Genomic DNA, 22481 nt, shown 5'->3' on the forward strand with positions numbered 1-22481 from the left:
ACTACGCAATGCATAGCGAAGCAATATGACAATATTCAAGGAGAGTGACATGTTATGAGTGGTAAGTAAATATTCAGGACAAGCGGTCTATTTACATGATCTCGTAGAGCTAAATACAGCTCTATCAAAATAAAAAAAGTTTGCTCCATCTTGAAATAACAACAAAGCGTTCCAATGAAATAGTCATTAATTAGAAGTAAAAAAAAGAAAAGAAAAGAAAAAAAAACAGTTGTCGTCCCACGCTTCTACGCTTTTTCTAATCAAATCCCGGTACTTGTATTTTTCTAACAAAAAACCTTCTACTTGCACAAATAGTCAAATGAAGATCTTCCAACACCATATTTGGCCAAACCCAGCTGCTATAATTGTCTATTGACGTCAGGGCATTTTATTGACATGGATGCTACCATGGACAAAAGGAAAAGAAAAGAAAAGAATTCGTAACATTGACAAAATATGCCCACATCACACTCTAATGTCGTCTAACAGTCGCGTCCCCAAATTTAGCAACATCCAAACGGGAAAGGATCGCAGGAGGGGAAATTCTCGCATAGATTGAGTTCGAGGCCCGACCACATATAACCCCACATGGAGTTCATACAAAAAGGAAAAAGAAGCATCATTTCTAACCTCCCAACATGACCATGACCGCGTGCACAAATATGTTGGCTCATCCGCAAGCCTTGCTCGTCCATGGCTCGTGAGGTGGCTCATCCGTGGCTGCGACCCTTGACAGTGAGCTCAACATCCCAATGGCCATCAACTGAGAGCTCAGGCAAATGAAAAACAGATGAGCAAAGTCGGGAGCTTGAGCGCGGCATGGGCAAGCGATGCCAATGATGAACTCCGCTAATGACAGCCAAGGACGATCTATATGCTAACAGCAGCCTTGAATGCATTGGGCCATCGACACCGAATCTGGAGAGCGGCGCTGCCAGAAGAGGTCAGACGCAGTGCCGGCAAAGTGAAGGTGGAACTAAAATTAGTTGAAGAAACTCTTGAGAATTGAGATGACATAGTCAGTAGTCTGTGCCCTCTGCTTCTGCCACTAAAATTTCCTCCTAGAAGAAAGTAGAATTGCCTGCGGGTATCATCTAATTAGTCTCTTCTACCATAAGTTTTGTCCACCTCATAAACATTGGCAACGGAAAGACAAATGCTTTCTCCTCTTATATCTAGCCATCCGTGACAGTGTAATGGTAGGGCCAAGGATTGCACGTGTTTGTTATCTGGACAGATTTTGGAGGAGCTCGTGCTAGATTGATTTAATGATCACCTTTAAATTGCCTACTTGTGCTTGTTTTTTACTTCATTTCTCCTCTTGGTTTTTTACACCCTTCAGTTATTTGAGAAATTTTGGTAGAATCATTCCTTTACTGAGATAAATGTATCAAATGTGGCAAGCGATCTGATGCTCCCAAAGGGAATGACTTTTCTTTCAACGGATGGACAGTTAGCAAATCCTCAAAGCAGAGTAGATTCCATATGCAAACTGCATTCCTGTGTCCAGGAAACCTATCCCTCGACCACAATGCACTTGAGTTTATCAAGAAGAGTGCAAGTATTCCCTTGGAACCATCGATTTAGCTTTTATTCCCTTAAACATAATGCATAGAGATCCACTCAGTTTTTCCTGACAACATGTCTGCATTATCATGCACGACAATGTACTTATCCTGTCTGCCTCCGAAGACTTCTCTCTTGAAAAAATCACGAGGGCTTGCAGATACGTTGTACTATGCCTATGGAACAATCAATCAGTCATTTTCTTTTTTTCATTTTCTGAATCTTTCTCCATTTCATCCTCCTAGAACAGGAAAAGACGAGTTAGTCTTCTACCCATATTTGAGGACAAGAAAATGTAAATATGATCTATTCAACATGTCCTAAAGTCCAAACATTACAGTCGTTTGCTTGACAAGCATTCGTGAACAGTAGGGCAAAGCCAGTAAGGCGACCAAGTGCATAATGGTACTATCATCGGGCATGAAGATTAAAATTTAATTTCTGTTTTGTTGTGAACCCGATTGGGATTACAGGGGGACTTGCTGTTTTGTGGAATGATGACATATCGTTCGATGTTGAATAGGCATCAACAGAGATGATTAACGTCTTATTTACTGTTCCTGCTGATAAGGTCAGAATGCGGATTTCTTTTGTTCATGCCCCAAATGATTTTAAAGACAGACTACTTCTTTGGGATAGATTAAGGCAAGTAAGCAGGTTTGATAGCCTTCTGTGGGAAGGAAAACGAATGGCAGAGAATTATCGTTAGTTGCTTTTCGGATTGTCTGAATGACTACTCTTTGATGAAGTAGTTTGCAAGGGGCGTGCTTTTACATGCGTAAACAATAGGGAAGGAGCTGATTATGTGAAGGAAAAACTAGATCGAGTGGTTTGCAATTTATAGTGACGTCTTACATTCCCTGCAGCGGAGGCCTATGCTCACCAACGGTGGGATATGACCATAGCCCTTTACTGCTTTCTATAGTGAATTAGCTAGTGAAAAAAGGTAAGGATTTCAAATTTGAAGCTTTCTGGGTGGAAGATCCTGAATCTCTAGGTGTTGTATCCAAAGCCTGGAATATGGATGATGATGGAGATGAGAAAATAGTGGTGAAATTAGGAAGGGTGACTAAGGAATTACAATTATGGAGTAAACAGAAATTTACCAACAATTCTTATAGGATAAAGGAGCTAAACCAGGAAATTCAAGTAATTACAAATAGTTCAAACTCTTCCTTTGAAAAGAATAAAATGCAAAGTATTAAACGGGAGTTGAAGGATATTTGGAGGAGAGAAGAGATGTACTAAGGATTAAGATCAAGAGTCAATTGGCATAAGTGGGAGGACAAGACACTATTACAATTCAGCGCCGCAATAGAAATAGAATAACCATACTGAAAGGACCTGATGATAAGTAGATTAGGGATGAAAAAATGTCGAAGCAGCGAACAACATAAGATTTTCAAAACTTGTTTTCCTCAGTTGGGCCAAGAACTATTATCCTGGTAATAGACCACTTCCCATGTTTAGTCAAAGCTGAAGTAAATGAAAAACTTACTGCTGAAGTGACTATGGAGAAGTTCGGAAGGCAATTATCAGCTTGGAGCAACTAAAGCACCTAGACCAAATGGGCTGAATGGTATATTCTTTAAACACCATAGGGATATTATAAAAGGGATGTGCTCACCACTGTCCAGTCTTTCTTTGCAACAGGAATTCTTGACCCAAGGCTAAACAGAACCCATATAACTCTTGTTCCAAAGATTCTGACCCAGAAAAGCTGGAAGAATAGTGCCCAATCAACCTATGCAATTTTATTTATAAGATTATTTCAAAGATTTTAGCCAATAGACAGAAGATGTGGCTACCTGATTTGATTGTTGAAGAACAAAGTGCCTTTGTGTGTGGTTGGCCAATACAAGACAACATTTTTATTGTACAAGAGGTCCTGCATTAGTTGAGAACCAATAATTGACAAAAGAAATTTCAAGCAGTTTTAAAATTAGATATGCAAAAAGCCTATTATCGAGTAGAGTGGGATTTTCTAAAAGCTTGTATGATCAAAATGGGTTTTGAAGACAAGTGGATCACTTGGGTTATGTCTTGTGTGAGAACCGTCTCATTCGGTGTGAAGTTTAATGGGGAATCCCTCCCATTTTTTAATCCCTCAAGAGGCATTAGGCAAGGAGATCCTCTCTCACTATACCTTTTTATTCTTCTGGCTAACTATTTATCTTTCATGATGAATAAAGCAGTGGCAAATAGAATTATTAAGGATATCAAACTGAACAGATTCAGTCCGACACTATCACCCCTTTTGTTTGCTGATGATTTCATTTTTTTCTTAGATGGAAGCATAACGGAATGCCAGAATATTTCAACGATATTTAATCAATATTGTTATGCATCAGGCCAAGCCATAAACTTAAACAAGTCAGGCATTTATTTTAGCAAGGGGCGTCCTCATCTACTAATAGGAAACATGGCGAAGGAGTTGAGATTGGCCACATAGGCAAATACTTAGGTATTCCTTCAGACTAGGGCACGTTGAAGAGAAATATGTTTGCTTGGATTCTTGGAAGAGTAAATGCTAATTTAGAAGGTTGGAAGGAATAATTATTTTTTAAAGCTGAAAAGGAGATTCTTCTGAAAACAGTCGTACAAGCCCTTCCAAACTATGCTATGTCGATTTTCAAAATACCTATTTCAGTTTGCAAAGCAATTGAGGGAAGGATTGCCAATTTCTGGTGGAAAACAACAGATTTCAAAACAATACTTCATTGGAAAAAATGGGACATTCTGAAGCTGAGGAAGGACCAAGGGGCCATGGGGTTTAGAGATCTTATATCAGTTAATAAGGCCATGCTTGGTAAACAAGCATGGAGACTAGCATAGAATCCTAATTCTCTCTGGGGCAAGTTCTTCAAAGGCATTTGCTTTCATCAAGGAGATTTTTGGCAAGCTAAAAGAGGTTCCAAGCCTTCTTGGGGACAGCAAAGTTTGTTATTAGGGAGGGATTCCATTGCCAACTCAGTTAGTTGGTCAATTGGGAATGGTAAATAAGTAATAATCAAAGAGCAGAAATGGTTAAAAAGTGGCTTAATTGGGGGATCACCAAACAGAAATGACCCAGTTTTGCCACCAAAACTGATCTTGGCTGAGGAAGGAAAATGGAGTACTTGAAAGCTAGAGGATCTTTTTGATGAGCAATTAGTGCGGGAGATTCAAACAATCCCCGTTAGAGCATACTATGCACAGGATAAATTGGTGTGGTTAGGCACCAAATCAGGTAGCTATGCTGTTAAAAACGGCTACAACATCATCAGAAAAGAGATTGAACAGAAGTGCAATCCTAAACAAGCTTCCTCTTCATACCAAAATCCCAAAACACTTTGGAAAGCTATATGGGACATGCAGACCTTCCATAAGGTAAAAGTTTTCCCATGGTCTCTTTGTACAAATGCAGTCCCCTTAAAAGAGAACCTATGGAAGAGGAATATCATACCTGACCCGATATGCCCCCTCTATAACGGGAAAAGGAGACGATTGAGCACATCTTTATACGTTGCCCCTGGACTCAAGGTATCTGGGCTGACACTAATATGAAGATCAAAATCAACTACAAGAAGATCACGAGGATTGAGTCATGGCTAATGGAATTTGCTGTAGAAGGAGCTGATTTTTCCTGTGTCTTTGGTGGCGTCCTCTTTATGGAGCATTTGGAAAGCCCAAAACAATTTCGTTTTTCAGGGTAAACATCCAAACTCGCAAGAAACGGTTGAATCATCGTTATTCTCGCAAGCAAACTACAGAAAATGGAACTCTCAAAAACCGGAATTGAGGAAAAATCCTACCTTTACTGAGTTGAAGGCCTGGGCGACACCTAGGAAGAAAGCTCTGAAAATTAATGTTGATACTTCCTTTATTGATGGTTCTGTGGATGGCGCCATAGCTGGTATATGTCGAGATTACAAGGGAGCGATTGTTACTGCTAAATCAGTGAAGGTCTCCTCGGCATCTCAAGCTAAAACCCCAGTCGTACTTGAAGCTCTCCAAATCTGATCACTATAGAATCTAATCGCATGGATTTAGTTAAAACCTTGATAAATGAATCTGCAGATCAGTTCAGATGGGAAGAACGTCTCTCAATCAACGACTCTTCAATTTCTCAAGGCCCACCCCTCAATCAGCGTAGCCCATTGTCTGCGGGCCTCAAATGTAGTGGTAGATTGGATTGCAAAACACAAGAATCTTGGTTTTCTTCCACAGAATTGGTTTTAGGTTCCCCCGCAAGCCCTATGGGCTCTCTTATGTTTAGATTCACCTTGTTTGGGACACTTCAGAGTATCTACTTAAATGAATAAATTTTCTTCCGACCAAAAAAAAAAGTCCTCTCGCCATCATTTCAAAATGAATCAGCCATCCTGTCAAACTTTGCAGGGTTGATTTATAGCCATATTTGAGGCATTACAATCTAATTCTTGATGCACCAATTCTAAGGTTCAAGTGAGTTGACGTAATGCCAGAAGGAATGTTTCTTCATTTGCAATGTTCACATCCAACTTGGAATACATCTTCATGTACAATAAAAGCAATAGTAGCGTATTTTGTGCTCTGAGAATTGCTTTTAAACGTGATCTGAGAATAGAGCATCTTTGATTACTTCATGGTGTGAGAATATCCAATAGAAATTTAAGAGTTGATTTCAAACGCTAGGAGTAAAAGGGTGCCTCGATTGTCAAAATATTTTAAGGTGGATTGAAACATAGTAAAACTCCGCTATCAAGCTGTTAATTTCAATGATCGACAGAAACCAGAAAGAGGGGCCGTGATTGATAGATGTGAAACAACGAAATCATCCTGACGGTCGAATGATCAAGTGGAGATGGGGATGGCGATGACGGACGTGCTGATGGAGGTGTCGATCTGGAGCAGCTGCTACGGCTTTGTGGGGGCGAGATAAACACAGTGGCAGGATGACGATGGGACTGTAATTAGGGTCAAATCAGAAATAAGTTGAGCCTTTTTATTATCTTTTTTTTTTTTTGTCGAAAGAAACCTTGATATCATTTGAACTCAAGACTTCTTAAACAAGAGTTATTTTTCTTCGTATTGGTGCTTGTGACCAGCGGCATCACGAAAACTATTTTCAGCGACCGAGGTGTGCACTGTGCAGACCGATTTGTCCAGGCAGCAGGCTGTGACAAAACCTCTCCTATATGTCGAATTTGCTCCTGCATCACCGAACCTTTGTCCATACAATATTTTCAATACGATACAAGCGCTCATCAACACGTCATTGATAAAAAAAAAAAAAAAACACTTGAATTTACCAAACATGGTCCCATATCAAACAAATAAAAAGGAAACAAAATGCGCCTTCCATTGCGAATCTCAAGCGCATCCAATCTTAATTGATTACAAATCCTGTATAAGTTCTGTGCACCTATCTACGCTTCGTAAAAGCAGAAAACTTGTCATCGCCAACATCTTTGTTTCCTTCCCTTCTTTCCAACGGGAAATATACAACATGACATGACAATTCCCAGATAAACAAGATGTTAACGCAAGCAGAACAAAGACGCCATAAAATCAGTTGCAGCCCAAGACCATTTGCAAGGTACCACAATCTTCTCCGAATTATTAGATGGCCATTGCTGCCAAAGGCATTCCCATCTGGCAAAAAGAAAGCATAACATCGTAAGCTTGGCCCTGCCATGGGAGTGTTTGCCGGTTATCAACATGCTGCTGACCACTGAGCGGTTCAAAGAATTGCAGCAGCATTGCGAGTGCACTAACAACAATTTAAGTAGAGGAAAGCCTATGATAAAATCAAAACCAGAGAAACCTGAATATTGCAGCATTCTGTTTCTCCTATCCGAATGTCTAGCATAATGATTAAACAGTGTGCTGTTTATCTGGGAATTGTAAATATCATGTCTAAGACCATTCACGAGGTCCATCAACTTTCCCAAGTTCTAATATATGCAAAGGGAAACTGCAATTATGGTTGTTTTCATGGCTTGATGATTAATTGCACCTACTACTCCCCTAGGTAAAGACAAATTAACCCATGGCATACCAATTGACCACTATAAGTGAGTATTTTGAAGAGGTTCAGGACAATCTGGTGGAAACATTAAAGCTTATGCAGAGAGCTGTAAAATGTGAAATGTTTGTAAGTGAATTGGGAAACTGAACATAGACTGCGGACTATTTATTCCAAGTTAAAAGTTTAGTGCAGACCATTAAAAGTTATAAATTTATTGAGTAAACCGTACAAATGTGGTAATTTAATGAAGCTATTTTGCCATTAGCCCAAAAGAAGAATACTCTCACTAGCGATGCAACAGCAAAATAACAGAAAGTGTAAAATTACCTTCAGCCATGGACCAAAAGGGATGGCCTAGCAAAACCTTATGACTGTACATTGTTGAAATGAGCTAAGGCAAAACCAGAAGAAGCATTCCTCACAAAGGGATGGCCAAGCAACTCCGCTGCAGAAGGCCGCTTATTTGGGTCTACTTGCAAGCAACATAAGATGAAGCCTCGTGCATCGCTTGATAAAAAATCGGGAACTAGAGGAAGTTCACCCTGGCCAATTTTGTACACTGCTGGTGCCTGCCACAATAAGAGAGAACATGGCAGAGGCTAGTATTAATCATAAATCCTGGGGGAACTAACATGTGATAGCTGCATAAATCAATAAGATATGTAGACAAATATAAGTGCATCATGCTTCAGGCAATCATCTACCAAATCGTTCTAGAATCACAGTTATTGCTTAAGTGGGAGACCATGGATGACAGGTAAACAGTTCACAAGGACCAACAAAATTAATGTTTTCCAACTGCTCCCAATAAAGCATAAGTATGTATTACTTTTTGCTCAAAATTATTAGTGTCCTAAATTTAAAAAAGAAAAAAAAGGGGGTGTTAGTTGCATGTTTTGACAATGGCTTTGAGTAGGATGGTATTATTTTTTTCTCCATTATAATAAATAAATCCAAAATGAGCATGAGAGAAGTGCAACATTCGCAATTCACTAGGAAGACAAGAGCACTCCAAACTTCAGCAGCAGCCATTCTATCAACAAAAGGGCGTTTCCATGCTGTCATGCCTAAAAAGGGGATAACACCATAAAGTAATTTGCTGGCTAGAGCCAGTAAATACCATCCCAGATGGAAACCTTACTACAAGTACGGAGAATTTACGATTAATATCGAAAGTGACAAAATCTAGCAGAGGAGACAACCATTTAGGTCAACAATTTATCCAAAGAAGAGCAGAGAGGGATCAACACTCAAGGGCAATGGCAGAAACACCAAAGTTGATAGTGGCGAGCGACAGATTAGAGGACAACCACACAATTAAAGGACACACTAGGGAAGATGAAGCAATCACTGTCAGTGCTGCTCTGGAGCACAGATTGCGATGCCAATATTAGGATTTCAATCTCTCTCGGCTGCTCAAGTACCATGTGACATTGAAGGAGAAGGTGGAGAGAGTTTTGAGCCTGAATGTTAGGGTTATATGCATACCCCATATCTATTGGTGGGGAACTATATACAGATGTCAGTATGCGATTATCTAAACTTATGCCGTTGTGAACTTATACTAGTAATTAAAAGTATTAGACAATAATGCCAAATAATTTAAATGAGAAAGTCAAGATTCAGACATTCAACAGAGGCTTCAGACCATGTTACATAACCATTTGCTCCAGAGTTTCAAGCAACTGTTGGCCATAAATACTATGCATATCCTTTGACATTACGATAATCTTGATAATTATCATTGAATTCTCTGTCCTCTCTCTTTTCTACGTAGTGCTCCTGCTCATTTTCTTTTTCTCAGAATGCTGGCCGAATTGACTAGTCACAACATGCGCTTAACTTAGCAAGCCCACATAAAATGTAGCAATAACAAAAAAGTTGCGACTAGTTAATAATTCTGGCAAAACATAGATCTCAAGGATATAAAACATGAAATGAAGGTTCTTAATTACATACTTCTTCTAAGTGGGAATATGGATACCGGCGGGTTAACATCTCTAAAACAGTGCACCCTAGGCTCCAAATATCAGGTGCCGATCCATAGCTTTTGTTTTTGGATTGACGACCTGCATTCACAACCAACAAGGATGAAAGAAAAGTAAAAGCCATGCAACACAACTAATTAAAGTATGCCAAAAAAAATGGCAGCAGACAGTGCAAACCTCAGGTGCCATCCAACGAAGACTTCCTTTGGAGGATTTAGCATCATTCTTTTTGATTACCTGTATGAATAAACACAGAAAGTTGATATGTCATTTTAGAAAAGTAAAGGACAATATATGTCACTTTGTGCATGTCTATACGTGTGTTTGTCATGCACTCATCCAATTGTATGTGTGCTGCACTACTTCAATGCCTGTGAAAATTCCTACACACGCATGTAGCTGTACATGCATCTTTGATGATCGCACATGTGCGAGCCCCCAAGAGAGAGAGAGAGAGAGAGAGAGAATTCACTTTCGCTGATGAGACATACCTTTGCCAATCCAAAGTCTGCAAGTTTCACACAACTTCTTGCATCAACCAATATGTTAGCACATTTAATATCCCTACAGATTGGAGGAACTGGAAGCATGAGAATTCAGCATAGCTGTGCCTAGAATATACAAACAGTTATAATCGCCCGCACAGTTACCAATATTGCAAATTCACATTTCCACCTTCAAGCATTCACATAGTAAGATAATCTTGTCTAAGCTGCTCTACAAAATCATTCTCATGACACTACCTATTGGTTCAAGGATTGGACGACTCCCTTATTTCCAGAATGATATTTGGGTAGGTAAAAATAAGTAATCATCAAAAGGCACCAAGCGGGTGAGCCATGAAACAAAAATATACGTTTCACTGTGCTCTTTGTTTTGTTATGAATTCTTTCCTTAACAAAATCAACCTTCCATCAGAATTGATAAGTGCAAATCATTATTTCAATTAGTAAAAACTAATAAAGCAAGGTCGAGCATCTTTCTTATACCTGTGTACCACATGCTGGCCATGAAGATACTTTAGACCATTTAGAATCTGCTTAGTGTATGCAGAGACTTGGAGATCACTCAAGTTATATTGGCATTAAAGTGTTTCAAGTGAACCTTCAGTCATGAGCTCAAGGAATATGTAAAGCTTCTTATCATCCTAGAAGAGAGTAAAGAAAATTATATATGTTAGAATATCCAACCCAAAATTTAAGTTACTAAGTAATGGGAGATGAAAAGTATTTGAAAACACATAAATAAGCACTGTTGAATATCTTAAGACCTCTCAAGTGAAAACCGGTCTGAGAAGTGCACACAGAATTGATGAAAAGGAGCCCCGCACAGAAATAAATTAAGACAGAACATGGCTCTGAAACCATTTCCGAACGCAAAAGATTAAATTATTAGGTGAGAGGAGTCTAAACATTTCATTTTATTTGCTTTTTGGTATGGTTGTCTCTGATGAATCTTGTTAAAATATCCTATATCATTAACTAAACCCCAAAAGTTAATGATATAGGATATTTTAACAAGATTCATCAGAGACAACCATACCAAAAAGCAAATAAAATGAAATAAACTACATCAGTGATGTTTACCATTTATTCATCCTAATGAAGCTGGATGTCTAGGCCTCTTATAACACCTAACTAATCATTGGATCACCTCAACACCACTCCCATAGAAATCAACTGTACCAAGGCAAGAGTCCCCTAGACAAGGCCCTGAGGTTGGTTATGATTCCTGAAGTGCACTTTGGTAGAGTACCTTCTCAATAACCAATCAGCGTTTAGTGAGAATCTCTTTGATGGGAGTTGATTTAGTAAAAATCTACACCAGATTTAAAAGTATTTTGTGAACTTAAAAGGAAAATAAGGCAAGAACGCATGGGACCAAGCTCTTCTTTTTGTTGGTTTCTTCATAAAACACAAATATCCAAGTCACCATGGTTTTAAATTGCAACAGTGCCAACAAAAACAGTTGCATAGTGCACCTGGCAGAAGAAGTCATGTTACATTAATCCCTCATTCCCACAAAATGTAGTAGATTGTAGGTCTAGCAAATCAAATTTTGCTTGACAGCAACAATCTTTTGCACGTTTCATGTCCAACAAGAAGTTACGACATGGCACTTTCCCAGAATCTGATGCTTCTTGCGAAACTATGTTCATAAAAGAATTACTGGAAGGTACTTGAACATTAAAGCCACTAAGAAGGATATATATCCCTCACTTGAACAACGATCATTTCCAATTTCCGTCTTCTCTACTTGCAGAGGTAAAGAACTCTATGATGTTGCATAAAAATGAGTGGAACTAATTGATGCTGGACTAGAATTGAAGGAAAAATTGGGCTTGTGGAGGAACTCCATTGTTGTTGCTACAACCACAACCAGTTATAGACAAGGGAAAGGAGGTTGGCATATTAGTCATGTGGAGTATCAGATGGTCAATTAAAGGATATCTAATGAATTAAATGACTTCATTTTCTTATCCTTTTTCCCTTTATGTTTTATTAGCCGAGGCTGCCATTTCTCTAAGCCTCAGATTCCTCTTTTTTTAGTCCTGAGAGTTTGACCTGAATCTTCAGTTTGCAAAATAAATAATTTGTATATCATCCACCACTAGAAAAGAAAGGGTTGATTACATGACAGCTCTCTTTAGATGGGAGAGAAAAAACTGCTTTCATAGAGAGAGGGAGACTCCATAAACTGACCTCTACTCTGTGTATGTTCTTTAGTCATATAATTACTATCTCGGGTGATAGTCAATTCATCACAAACTTTTCTTGTGGGGGGAGGACGACCTAAAATGTCTGTCTGTCATTTAGGCCGTTACTGCTAAAAGGCCGCAACTGCTGTGATCTTATTCATGCAGTGATGATGGAACTACAACTATCTTGTGGCTGCGATCACAGCCATGTCCACCTAAACATTTTGCTCAGTTCCGGTGGTATCATAATCGAAGCCAAAGTGAAAGATACTGCAGAAAGCAACTTAGAAAGAAGGAACACACCTCCTTAGTGCCATAACATTGAACTATGTTCTCATGTTGAAGCTGACTTAAAATAGAAATTTCCTGAAAAGAAAGCAGAGCATCACTAAAAAAAAGAGTCAAAATAAAATCTATCAACTCGCAACAGATTTATGGTTGTATATGCCTAGCAACCAGTTGACAAATTACAGAAAGAAAAAGCTTTTACTTGCGACAAGCTCTCCTAGCCGTGGCTTCCTTGATCTAAGAAACACACCTCCTTTACAGCAAAAAAGAATCCATCACTGTGGAAACAGAGAAGCGTGAGAGAAAGACAGAATATAAATGCCAATTCTTTCGTGAATGATGCCTTGATCAGACATAGTTTAGATAATTCTTGCACTCCAGATGATATAAAGAAGAAAAAAAAAGAGATGCTCTCATCAATATAACTAAAATAGTTCCCTAGCTTTCAACATTTGAATTTACAATAGAATAATGGTTTCTAAATACATGCTGATTCATCATGCTATCCATTTTTCGAAAATAGAACAAAAGAATTGCTCACTATTCAAGCTAGTAACGGTACAGAAAAACAATGGACAACTAAATTTATGTGATTTAATGTACTAGATCTGTACTTCATCAATTTGTTTGATGATCAAGAATGGTCTTCAATAAGGAAAACCAATAATCTTAGAACTCCAATCCAAATATGAAGATCGAGCACTTTAAGCAATTGAATAACCATTTGACATGTCTATTTAAGGCACCTTATGTCAACCAAATGATAACGCGTTCTACAGTATACAGAAGTCATCCTAATTCCAACCACAGAATGCAGCACTCATAAATGCAACAAAACTGCAAGTGAACATCATAATGGGAGAAGTCTGATTGTACTTTTCCCCAGAAAATGCTTATAGCAAGAATAACTTACTGATTATCAAAGAGAAAAGCAAAGGAATCTTACTCGCTGAAGCCTTTATAGACATCTCCAAATGACCCCCTTCCCAACATCTCACCCTTTTGCCATGAGGTGATCCTTCGTCTGACACTCTTATCGTCTACCCCAGAGGTCTGACCCACTTCCCAACTTAAAAATTTGCTGCCAAGAGGTCTGTTGTTTCCACTCAGCTTAAGCACAACCTGTTTCAAATCGTGCTCAAGGGCTTCACGGGTTCTGCTGCAAACCAAACACTTTTAGTAAAAGAAAACAAATAACAATCTCACTACTACTTCCTAGCAGATAGCATTTGACTTGGATCACTATTTCAAGTCCCAGATAAACCGGCAATTTCCCCTATTACTGAGAAAGAAGATGCTTCTTTGCCGTCCAGATTACGGACATCATTCTAGAATAAGATCCAATTCACTCCTGTAACTATCAGTAGCCATAATGGCACTGCTTATGTATGAGAATTGGTGAATTGTCTCTGTTTTATTTTTGTTTTATTATATATATTGTGAGAAATGAAATTTACTGCTCAGATATCAAAATCCGGTTTGCATATGACGCATCGACCAATATATTTCCTGTCGAATTTTTGAACCACTCCAGCTAGTTTTCACTGCCATTTACAAGAACTTTAAGAGAATAGCATTTCGGCTGACGCTTGAAAAAAGGTCCATTAATAAGCATTTACTTACGCTTCGTCGAGCCCCATTATTCGAGCGAGCTCGCGGAGGCACCAAGCGCTCGAAGCATTGCCACTGGAGAAGAGCGGTACGCAGAACTTGGACAAGCCGACCGCTCTCAGGAGATCGTCGATCCGATCACCAGCGTGAAGCTCTTCGCTGTCTCTGTAGGCGACGATCCCCTGGCCGACCATGTCCCGGTAGAGGCAGTCGGTGAAGGTGTCGCGAGTGTCGGGGCCTCTGGAACTCAGGAACACGTCGTACTGGGTCGCCGACGCGCTGGAACCAACGATTGCTGCCATGTTTTTTGGGGGGCTTCTCTCGCAAAAGTTCTCTCTGTCTCGCTCTGGTTTTTGCCTGCTCGGAGTTGGCCTGGTTCGGCATACGATGCTTAAAGTAAACGGAGAAGGACGTTTGACCTGGTCAAGCTCAAAAAATATTCCGAAATTCAATTTTTCTTTTCTTGTTTTTTGGACGGGCCGGTTAAATTCAATTCATCATCAGACTAAGCTGGATAGCCAAACCCATAGCGAGTGATCCCATTCAGCAAACCATTATTAGCAGCTTAGTAACTTGATTAGTAAACTGCTCAAGCAATGACACTAGCTCTCTTTTTGGTTTTTTTGGTCTGTTTGTTAGTTACTTGATGCAGACTTCACTTGAACATGTCTTTATTTGCAAGTTTACAATCATGAGTAATCTACAATAAAGGAAATGTGATTCAAAGAAAGAGTCGAAGATTGTTTGAATAATAATATTTGTAACTTCTTAGATTAATACAATAATTTAAGAGTCAAAATATTGATAAGAGGAAGAAAATGTGTCATAATATTATGCTTGTGATCCCGGGAAATATTGCAAAAGCAAAATCGTAAATATGTCTTTGTCTTGGATTATATTAACCTAAAGATATGTTGTAAGGAAATTAGTGGTATAATAAATGCATAAAATTGGATTCTAGAGCAAATTTTCTTTTTTCTTTCACATGTAAATTAAGTTAAATTGAAAAAATGTATACACAATAGAAAATATAAATAAGTTTAAGTTCTGCCCAGCTTATTTATTTTTTTAAGTAACATTCTTTCTTCTAAAGGTTCTGACTCCATTGCATCATGGATTACTAAATAGCGTGCATCAACACTCGTAAGTATTGTCTTTGAAGATGACATATACTTGTAGACCTCTAAATAGCTCAAAAAGTTGCCCTCTAACTGCAAAGAAAGGTTTTCTTGCATTCTCCATCAGGGAAAAAAAATTGCTGCCATGTAAGCTCTCTTTGGGAAAACCAATTAAAATTGCTTGACCATGGAGAGTCAGAGACCCCCTAAAAGAAAACATTGTACTAGGATCAATTTGAATATAAGTGAAAATTCGATGGCCAACTTCGAACATTCACTAAGAGTTTGATTGGTAAAAACAATCTTGTCCTAAAAGTTTCATTTCACATCCACATATAGATTTAGATTACATCAGTATAGTTATTCAATTATACGTAATCTTATGTGATTACATAATAATTATATTTATACTGCTGGACATGAGTGATATCATCCTTGTGAATATGACATCAGCCTTCACATGCATGATTGCATCAATTTTGATGCAAGTGCATCCCTCCAACATTGCTTGAAAGGAGGGTAAAAGAAATTAATCATTTTTATTAAATTAATTAGTCCATTTAATCATATTGAAAAAAAAAAAAAAAAGATTCAGCATTTCCATTTGATATGGCACCCACAAAACGACAAGCCGTCCACTTCGTCATCCGCCCAGTCTATCTCCATTCTCCACTCTCTCTTTTCCCAATTTTATAATCCGTTCGCGCCAATTCCCAATACTCCAAAAACAATGTTGCTCTCTCGCTCTGCTTCTTCTTCTTCTTCGACGTCCACTGCTTGTCTGATCAAACAGTGAAGACCTGCGTATCATCCACCCACTACTACCAGGATGCCTCCAAGTTCGCTGATTGGCCTGGATCCTCCGCACCTCCGTCAATATCGATGATTACTCAAGCAACTTTTCCGGCTTCAGCATTGATAAGCAAACTCAATGTTCGGTGGCTCCGACGGCTAATGATGTGCAAGATTGGCGTAGCGATGCTTCAAGTCACGTTGATAATGGAATGGACTTTCGGTATGATTTTTCTCATCAAGCTAGGGGCGCACAAGAATTGCCAGATTTCTAAAGAGACTGGGAAAAAAAGAGAACGTAGAACAATACAAAGAACTTAAATGGACTGTGCTTGGGCGGACTAAGGAGGAGGAGAAAGTGGAAGACGAAGACCAAACAAATAAAAAAGAAACACCAATGGGCACCACGTTTGAGCATGCTGACATTTGAAAAAGCAAGGGCTAATATGATCAAAACACAGCAGAATGATTGGTACAAGTCAAAGGAGAAGTGCGAAAAGCATGACCCTTTATAAAAATGATGTATGCGTAGTTCGAACTAAATTGGGTTTTGGAAAAGGTAGTAACTTCCAAATCTTGTCAAAATTTAGATTGTACAAATTGCACTTGCATTGGCTCTTGGGTTGTACAAGATCATAGACAATTACCTAATATTGATAAAAGAAGAAATATTTTTCTAAACAATTACCCATAGTGATATAAATTTTGACAAAAAATATGAAGAATAATTTTACTTTTATTTAGTGCCTAACAAAAATGCCCTCCCGTCCTAATCACAATTAGTTTTATGGTTTTAGTTAAAAATAAAGGGACGGAAACGAACATTCATTTTTCCCTCACAAATCCACCTCGTCAAAAAATAAAAAAAGACAAGAAACCAGAAAATCATAGTGCTAGAAATCATTGACGTGAATGTCGTATAATAGATTTATAACTTTTTGGACAATTTTCTTGATAACTAACAAATAAATTAATGTGGTATGAAATCTCATAACAAATTATACTCCGGACATGGCCAAAGAGGAAAATTTTCTTGCAATACCGAAACCAACATAGATAACTCTCCTCTTACCATTGGCTTCGATTGCAGAAATTATATTACATGAGCGCAGTATATATATCAAATTGAATATGGACCATTAAAATCACTGGTGGTCCACCAAATTTGGCAATCTAGATTTAGTTTAGTGCATATTGTAAGTACATAGAATAATTTCTCCTTTGATCGACCATTTATGTGATCACATTTTCTTTTTGCAAAAGTGAAAAAGGAGGTTGGCACGGTTTGTACGGTTACATGAACAGTCAAGCTGCTTCCAGGAAAGGATTTTACATGAATTAAGCAACTATAGTTAAGTGGTCAAAGAAGTATTGAGGGTTGATCTAAGGTTTTGGTGCATATACAAAAGAGCCATCCTACATAGTCTATAACTCCTCTCCGAGAAGAAATTACTTAGTGTGCATGTTATATATGTCATATTGTATGAATCTCATTTATATAAAATTCATGATTATGTGAGATGAGGATATATATACTGTATAAATAGTATACATCGTGATATTTCCATACATCGATGCTAGTAGATGGCCCAATGATGGTATGAACAAAAAGTATTATCCTACAATGAAACCTCCTGTCAAATTCCAGCTTTTCAAATGATAACCTACCATCTTGAAAGTTGATTAATTAAAGATCTTCATCATATAGATGAATTTTTCCAAAATTATCTACTCAATATTGTTTATCCAAAACCAACAATATTTCCAAAATTGTTGGTGTCCATTTTTCTCTTACTGTGCCCACGCCCCTTATATCCACGTTTCATTTTCGTATTCAGATTAAAGGAGGGACTCCTACCACCATGATAAATAGTGGATTTGAGGACCTTTTCGAAGGATGACTCTCGCAATGTCTTTCTTCAAACAAGAATGTATGTCCCTATCATGCTTGAAAATATTTTTAAATACATATCTTTTTATGGGCAATTTAAATTCATTTCTTCATCAAACCATGCTGGGAAGCCAAACCCAGTGCAAGTCACAAACAGGTGATCACGTTCAGCAAACCATTACTGGCGGCTGAGTACGACAGATAAGCAGGAAAATACTCAAGCAACAACATCAGCTCCAACCAGAACATGAATAATAACTGCCCAAATATCCAAAACAGTTACAGGACTAGTTGCTAAAGATCAAGCACACCAATTTACGTTCTGTTACATCAAATTTACCAGTTACGAACTTAAGGCCAATGTCAAATTAGAATTAACTTTTGCTGCAGCAGTTTGGGCCCTTCGATACCTAGTCTTACTGCAAACATAAGAGACTTCATCACAACATCAACAGCCAGAGTAACTTGATTATGCAGCAAGTCACTCCTAGCTCTCCGCAGATTGTATATGGAACCTTTCTGCACTAGCTTCGGCATAACCAACCTGAAACTAGTCCCTTACTGGCCTGCTTTATCCAGTGAATTCCAAAAGTCCAACTCCCAGGAACTCGAACAATAGCACATGGCAATAGAGCTCTCCTCTGTATCTGTGAAGAGAGAAGAAAGTTGTCAAGAGGCATGTTGTTTCCACTTTTGTTATTCCGCTTTCTTTTTTCTTTCAAGTTCATGTGTACTATGAGCTTCGACAAATCAAGCAGGATTCGCTTTTACACCCTCATCAGCCTAGGGCCCAAGCTTATAGTCTAGTTGGTAATCAGATTATATCACTCAATCAATATAGTGCCCTGAGATCAAGGACCCCACTGGGCCGAAGTCCATAAATCAAGGAACCGCAAATGTTGCATCCAATACAATTGAACTCCAAATATCTTGCCTCATGCCTTATGGAGGGGATATCTTCGTACATTTCTCATTGTTATGCCGTGATTAACTTGCTTTTGGCATTTCTCTATTAACTCTGTGCCAGCTTTCTTCATAATTTAGGTAGTGACATTACAATTACTTTGAAGAATCCTACTCATATACCAAATCACACAACGGCCAAGGGAGGCAGCATCTCATGAAGAAGAACTTGAAATGAAGTATTAGACCAGAGAGAAGCTGGAGAACATATTTCAATTGGAGTTCAACGCCATCAATACTTGACAACACACCGGCCTACAGATGATATCGGCACTGGATAAAAAGTTGTAGTACCATTTGTCAAACATCCAAAGATGCGCCAGGCAGGTGCACCTGCAAAATGATAGCAGTAAATGGAAAACATGCTGATGTACATTGCGCTATATGATAGCAGAACAGAAAATTAATAGCAGTAAATTGCTTGAGTATCTGCCATCAATCCTTCAATTGCCTCTTCCACCGCCACCTACTAGAAGAAAATTCGAATGGCTCTTTGACTAGCATTGTAGGATGCAAAAATGCAGATATCATCTAATTAGTCTCTTCTGCCATTACCAGTGAATTACTTGAACAAAGGTTCTAATGATAGTCATTACAAATGCTCTTTGGCTAGCATTATGGAATGTGCAAATGCCCATATCATCCAACCATTTTTGTTTGACCATTAGCTTTGTCTAATTTGCAAACATCGGCAGAGGAAAAACATAGTCATTACAAATGCTCTTTGGCTAGCATTATGGAATGTGCAAATGCCCATATCATCCAACCATTTTTGTTTGACCATTAGCTTTGTCTAATTTGCAAACATCGGCAGAGGAAAAACAGAGATTTTCTTCCGTTAGGTCTAGTCATCTAATGGCTGAGAAATGCAGGGCCATCTATTGTGATTGTGCATGTTAGTAAAATCTTGACAGATTTTCAAGGAGCTATTACTAAGTTGATTTTTGACGATCAGCGGTCCCAAAAACTGTCTATTTCCAGCTTGATTGTTTCTTCATTTTTCCCTTATTTTATTATTTTAATTCTTTAGTTATTGAGCAACTTTGGCAGAACAGTCAATCTACCAAAGAAGGAAAGAGAAACAGTGGTTTTGGTAGACCAAAAATTGATAACAATTACAGCAACTTACTCTGAATTACTGAATTATGTGGAGAATTAGGTCATCTTCTTCTTTAACTGTTTAAAACTGACTTCTTACGACTTTAAAAAAAGAGCGACCTAAGGCATTAAAATTATTAGTTGAACATACTAACCTAGAGTTTGCCCCAATCCAAGTATTTTCATATTGCAACCTAAGGCGTAAAAATCTCAACTTCTTTCCCATAGATATTCCTACTTCTTTATTTGCTCTTATAATGGCTCGGCCATGATTGAGAGATTCTGGAGGACTTCTGTTGATCATCCTCTTAAATTTGTCAAACAGAGAAATATTCTTCCCCGATTTCTGGGTTTATCATCCTAAATATTGTGCTCAACAGTGTGGGTTGGCTCAGGGAATTCCTAGGCCAACTATATATCAAACGAAACTTCCTCTCTCCACAAACTGAGCACAGATGCGACATTGCATTACGTCGACAGCTGCCTCAATATATTCAATCGGTACATGCATATTCCATTCCTCAAGAACCCACAGAGCACGATTTTTTTTTTTTTTTAATGGGTGGTGGAATTTGTGTTCCAATTGGATGTTTGTCAAAGGCGGCGATTCATTTTTAGAGAAGGTGAAAGAAGGATGATCTGTTTGGAGTGTTTCAAACTTCTAATGCATCCCCATCGAACCCATCATTATCAATACTCGAGTAATTACAGGACAGGACTTGGTAAAAATTTGTTTGTCATTTCCTTCTTTCCTTTCGTCCTTTAATAACCATCTAACGTCTTTCTCTCGATTGCAGTTGAAACCTGCAAACGAAAGTCGTCAACAGTCATTGTCAAAGAAGAAGTAGAAAAGACTCCCTTGGCCAAGCGAAACAGAACTCAAGGATTGCTCAGCATTGTCAACCCTAAAATCGACCAGGAGTTGAACTCAATTATTGTCGGTATGGCTTCATCATCTGGCCATCTTAGCCCATCAATTTCTGAAGAGCTGAAGCCGAGTGGGAAGAATTATATTTACTCCTTTGGTGTGGATATTCCCACAGTGCCTCTGACTCAGACCTCGAAAATAAAAGAATATAAAGTTTCTGCTGGTCTAACTGATCCAGGATGAAGACAGACTTAATCTTACTGAATATCAGCACGAGTATGAAGAATTTTATACTCTCTCTGAGGATGGCATTGAAGCTTTTAGGTACAACTGCAAGCAAAAGCAAATGAAAGTGTCAAAAGCCATGGAAGAAAGCTTTGGAGGGCTACAAGTTCGACTTTGTCATGAGGGAGAGATCTTTAAAAGAAAGGCTTAGCTTGCAGAGGGAAAAGAGAGGCTCCAAACATTTATTGCTGATATTGAGCATCAAATTGAAGCAGCCGTCATTCATCGCGAAGGGAAGCTTATGAAGGAAAAGCAGAGGAAAGTCGACGTGCTTATGCAGAATTGTGATGAGCGACATCCAGAGATCAAGAACCACTCATCCATCAGGCACCAATTTATAGAAACCTATAGAAAAATGGAGGAATGCCTTCCGATATTTATAACTACTGTAAAGGAATGACTTTGACCTAAAGAAAAAGAACATCAATGCAGATTTTCTTCTGATCATTCCTCGCGGCTTTGTGATTTATTTTCCTGCATCTCTTGCAGTACTATACTCAAGTGTCCAATGATCTAATTACATCCAACTCATCTAAATTCATATACATCGATCGTTCGCAGTCTTTCATTAACATGTCGTTTGTAACCTAACTCTCAGGGATTGAGTAGTTATTTTCAAAAGAAAAACAGCTTCTTGCCCGTACGTTAACATGTAAGGGCTTACATTTGTGCTCAACCTTTGATGAGGCGATGACGTGGTATCAATTTGCTGAGGTGCTTGCCCTCATGGAAACGCTGTGGTACTCGTGTGAGTGGCCGCGAGAGGGTTGGTCGCCGCTGCTGTCCATAGAGGTGCGGCAGCGCCACCCCCTTCTCCCACCCCTCCCTAAATTTTTTCAAGTTTCTAGTCCATTTTGTTGATTGGTGTCTGGCATCGAGTATCCTCCAAAATATTGTATAAAGTCGCATTGGAATTTTTTTGTCGCTCCAAACTAAGGGTGCTAATAGAAGTATCCAATTGCACTCTTTAGACAAATTTTAGGATTTTATCAAACCATTCAAAAAGCTTTAAATCTTGATTATACTCTCTTCCATTATAACTGTTAGGAAATGTGGTTTTCATCCCATTGACAAAAGTAAATCACTATCAAAGATGCTTGTGTCTACTAACATGACTAGACTGCTAATGATTGAGAATCTCAATCCATTGTTGCATCCTACTCTTATTAAGATGAAGTGAACTTTGTTCCTTCGACATAGTTGCATTTAGCTCTACAAGATCATCATGTATAAAGAATATCGAGATTTAGTTGAACCGTTGGCTAGATATCTTGAATATGGACATTTCACTCATAAGCTATTGCATTTCTTGAATATCGTCAC

General features: G+C 38.5%; 1 protein-coding gene and 2 long non-coding RNA genes across 6 annotated transcripts in view; all 3 read right to left on the bottom strand.

Moving 5' to 3' along the window:
• The window catches only part of LOC104445421 (disease resistance protein RPV1-like), an 82211-nt gene that overhangs the window by 22351 nt on the left and 37379 nt on the right, over positions 1-22481 (bottom strand). The gene's annotated exons all lie outside the window — the stretch shown is intronic.
• LOC104445428 lies at positions 35-5648 on the bottom strand. Its single transcript, XR_005549499.1, has 4 exons — positions 5012-5648; positions 3375-3454; positions 3194-3286; positions 35-1807 (listed from the first exon to the last, which is right to left on the bottom strand). It is a non-coding gene; the product is annotated as an uncharacterized LOC104445428 (long non-coding RNA).
• Positions 6864-12694, bottom strand: LOC120291462. Its single transcript, XR_005549494.1, has 7 exons — positions 12548-12694; positions 10536-10693; positions 10038-10110; positions 9724-9783; positions 9518-9627; positions 7886-8127; positions 6864-7182 (listed from the first exon to the last, which is right to left on the bottom strand). It is a non-coding gene; the product is annotated as an uncharacterized LOC120291462 (long non-coding RNA).

The sequence above is a fragment of the Eucalyptus grandis genome, chromosome 3 (genome assembly GCF_016545825.1).
Source record: "Eucalyptus grandis isolate ANBG69807.140 chromosome 3, ASM1654582v1, whole genome shotgun sequence".
Lineage (NCBI taxonomy): Eukaryota > Viridiplantae > Streptophyta > Magnoliopsida > Myrtales > Myrtaceae > Eucalyptus > Eucalyptus grandis.